This window comes from Nicotiana attenuata, chromosome 12 (assembly GCF_001879085.1).
Source record: "Nicotiana attenuata strain UT chromosome 12, NIATTr2, whole genome shotgun sequence".
Lineage (NCBI taxonomy): Eukaryota > Viridiplantae > Streptophyta > Magnoliopsida > Solanales > Solanaceae > Nicotiana > Nicotiana attenuata.
Window position 1 is genome coordinate 42,263,309 of NC_032000.1, and position 4,518 is coordinate 42,267,826.

Consider the following 4,518-nt stretch of genomic DNA (forward strand, 5'->3'; position numbering starts at 1 on the left):
ACCTGGATTTAATCAGATACAATTTGAAGGATTTTGTAGGTTCATTGATCAAGGTTTGACGGAAGAACTTTATAAGTTTCCAAAAATTGAAGATACAGATCAAGAAATTGAATTTCAATTATTTGTGGAAACATATCAATTGGTCGAACCCTTGATAAAGGAAAGAGATGCTGTGTATGAATCACTCACCTATTCTTCTGAATTATATGTATCCGCGGGATTAATTTGGAAAAACAGTAGGGATATGCAAGAACAAACAATTTTTATCGGAAACATTCCTCTAATGAATTCCCTGGGAACTTCTATAGTCAATGGAATATATAGAATTGTGATCAATCAAATATTGCAAAGTCCCGGTATTTATTACCGATCAGAATTGGACCATAACGGAATTTCGGTCTATACCGGCACCATAATATCAGATTGGGGAGGAAGACCAGAATTAGAAATTGATAGAAAAGCAAGGATATGGGCTCGTGTAAGTAGGAAACAAAAAATATCTATTCTAGTTCTATCATCAGCTATGGGTTTGAATCTAAGAGAAATTCTAGAGAATGTTTGCTATCCTGAAATTTTTTTGTCTTTTCTGAGTGATAAGGAGAGAAAAAAAATTGGGTCAAAAGAAAATGCCATTTTGGAGTTTTATCAACAATTTGCTTGTGTAGGTGGCGATCCGGTATTTTCTGAATCCTTATGTAAGGATTACAAAAGAAATTCTTTCAACAAAGATGTGAATTAGGAAGGATTGGTCGACGAAATATGAACCGAAGACTGAACCTTGATATACCCCAGAACAATACATTTTTGTTACCACGAGATATATTGGCAGCCGCCGATCATTTGATTGGGCTGAAATTTGGAATGGGTGCACTTGACGATATGAATCATTTGAAAAATAAACGTATTAGTTCTGTAGCAGATCTTTTATAAGATCAATTCGGGTTGGCTCTGGTTCGTTTAGAAAATGTGGTTCGGGGGACTATATGTGGAGCAATTCGGCATAAATTGATACCGACACCTCAGAATTTGGTAACCTCAACTCCATTAACAACTACTTATGAATCCTTTTTCGGTTTACACCCATTATCTCAAGTTTTGGATCGAACTAATCCATTGACACAAATAGTTCATGGGAGAAAATTAAGCTATTTGGGCCCTGGAGGACTGACAGGGCGCACTGCTAGTTTTCGGATACGAGATATCCATCCTAGTCACTATGGACGTATTTGCCCAATTGACACATCTGAGGGAATCAATGTTGGACTTATTGGATCCTTAGCAATTCATGCGAGGATTGGTCATTGGGGATCTCTAGAAAGCCCTTTTTATGAAATTTCTGAGAGGTCAACCGGGGTACGGATGCTTTATTTATCACCAGGTAGAGATGAATACTATATGGTAGCGGCAGGAAATTCTTTAGCCTTAAATCGGGATATTCAGGAAGAACAGGTTGTTCCAGCTCGATACCGTCAAGAATTCTTGACTATTGCATGGGAACAGGTTCATCTTCGAAGTATTTTTCCTTTTCAATATTTTTCTATTGGAGCTTCCCTCATTCCTTTTATCGAACATAATTATGCGAATCGAGCTTTAATGAGTTCTAATATGCAACGTCAAGCAGTTCCTCTTTCTCGCTCCGAGAAATGCATTGTTGGAACTGGGTTGGAACGACAAGCAGCTCTAGATTCGGGGGCTCTTGCTATAGCCGAACGCGAGGGAAGGGTCGTTTATACCAATACTGACAAGATTCTTTTAGCAGGTAATGGAGATATTCTAAGCATTCCATTAGTTATATATCAACGTTCCAATAAAAATACTTGTATGCATCAAAAACTCAAGGTTCCTCGGGGTAAATGCATTAAAAAGGGACAAATTTTAGCGGATGGTGCTGCTACGGTTGGTGGCGAACTTGCTTTGGGGAAAAACGTATTTGTAACGACCCGACCGGTCGTTTTGAGTCCTAGCGCTCCGTTCAGTAGTCGGAGGCCATGAACAGCTTCATTTCGAGTATTATGACTTCTACGCGTGGTAGGAGTTAAGTTCCGGGAAGTTCAGAGTTGATTTAGAAAGAGAATTGTCATTTGGGAAGCTTGCAGTTGAATGAATGAACTAGGATTGGATTTTTGAGTAAACGACCTCGGAATCAGGATCAGAAGGTTCCAGCAGGTTCGTATGATGATTCCGGACTTGGGCATATGCCCGGTTCAGGTTTTGGATAACCCGGGAGCATTTTGGCGCCTATTGTGGAAGTTAGCATTTTAGAAGAAATTTCATAAGTTTGGTTTGAAGTGCATTTTAATGTTATCAATGTCCGTTTGGGATTCCGAGACTGCGTATAGCTCCGTATGGTGATTCTGGAGTTGGAAGCGCGATCGGAAGTGAATTCGGAGGTCCGTAGGTCATTTAGGAGCCATTTGGCTAAAGATAGAAATTTGAAGGTTTTTGAGAAGTTTGACCGGAGGTTAACTTTTTGATATCGGGGTCGGAATCCGATTCCGGAAGTTGCAGTAGGTCCGTAATGTCAAATATGACTTGCGTGCAAAATTTGAGGTCAATCGGACGTGATTTGACAGGTTTAAACATCGAAAGTAGAAGTTGGAAGTTCTAAAGTTCATAAAGCTTGGATTGGCGGTTGATTCATGATTTTAGCGTTGTTTGATGTGATTTGAGGCCTCGAGCAAGTCCGTAATGTGTTTTGGGATTGGTTGGTATGATTGGTCGGGGTCCCGGGGGCCTCGGGTGGATTCCGGATGGTTAACGGATCAAAAATAGAATTTGGGAAGGCTTGAGATTTGTTGCTTCTGTCATAACCGCATCTGCGGATCTTGGACCGCAGAAGCGGGAACGCAGATGCGGTCAACAGCTCGCAGAAGCGGAAGGGGGCCAGGTCCAAGGAAACCGCAGAAACGGCCCGGGGACCGCATAAGCGGTTCCGCTTAAGCGGCCCCCAGACTGCAGAAGCGGTCAGCCTCCTTTTGCCCAAAGCCGCAGAAGCGGCGAGAAGTCGCAGAAGCGACATCCGTAGAAGCGGAACTTTTCCGCAGAAGGGGAAGCAACTGGGGCGGTGAGATGTTTTAAGTTCGGGGTTGAGTTCATTTCAACCCCATTTTTCTTCCATTGGAGTCGATGGGGAGCAGCTTGGAGACGCCATTTTCGTCACTTGTCATGAGGTAAGTAATCTATACTAGCTTTTGAGCTAAATATATCAATTATACATGGATTTAGGCATGAAAATTAGTATAAAAAGTGGGGTTTTGGTGGAAAACCTAGAAAATCATATTCTTGGAATTTAGCTACGATTTTGAGTATGGAATTAAGAGAAAATCATATATTTGAGTTCCTAAGGTCATGGGTAACCTTTGTCTTCGAGAAATTTTGGATTCCGGGCACGTAGGCCCGAGGGCATTTTGGTCATTTCACTAAGCAGAGTTGGGAATTGGTATAATTTGCATTGGTAACAAGTAATTGAGAGTATTCTCATTAGTTTGTCGTTAATTGGCTAGTTTTGGAGCAATGCGCGTTGGTTCAAGCCTTCGGAAGAATGTAGAATGCCGGTTATGAGTCTTCGGAGCTAGGTGAGTCTCCTTTCTAATCGTGTGAGGGGGAATTTACCCCATAGGTGAGTTAAATTGGTTATGTGCTCCTATTTGCGGGGGCTACGTACGCACGAGGTGACGAGAGTCCGTGCGTAGCTACTATTTGCTATTGTCCGGGTAGCTAGGACCCAAAAGCATGAATACTTGAATTAATTGTAAATTCTTGGATAGCTCAAATTGCTTGTGTCACATGGAATTTGTAAATGAATTTCCAAAGAGATTTAACCTTACTTGTAAGATTTTGTTAAAAGAGGAATTTATATATATATCGGTAAACACTCCCTGATAAGTTCTTACTTGATTGATTGAGCATGTTATATTTGGATGAATTGTGAACCCTTTGAGGGTTTGGATTGCTTAAATCACATTAAATCTATAAATGGATTTCTAAAAAGACTTAAGCTTCGCTTCCTCAGAGTATTTAAAGAAAGTTGGCCTTTCTTGGATAATTGCTCCATGTTGACTTATTGACTGACTGTCTATTTGTGTGTGTTTATTTTGGAACGGGCCGAACGCCTCGGCAGATTAATAGATGCATCTATAGGCGCGCCGTTGACCCTCGGCAAGTGCACATTTACTTTCTGTTGGATCGGGCCGTCGCCTCGGTATGATTTGCGCATGATATCTTTTATATATTGATGCATGAGGAATCTTAAATGATGACACTGCCTTTCATGGCTTAAGATGAACTGATTAAATGAAGAAAAGTAAAATCTTGAAAGTCCTTTGTAAATTTTTAAAAAGTGTTTACCTGTTTTACAGCTTGTGAATTAGAACGTGCTATATGAATCCATGATTTTCCCCACACATTTGATATATTATTGTTGGACCGCTAGTGAGTGTCCAGGTTGACCATCTCGTCTCTACCTCTCCGAGGTTAGGCGGGATACTCACTGAGTACACGTTGTTACGTACTCATACT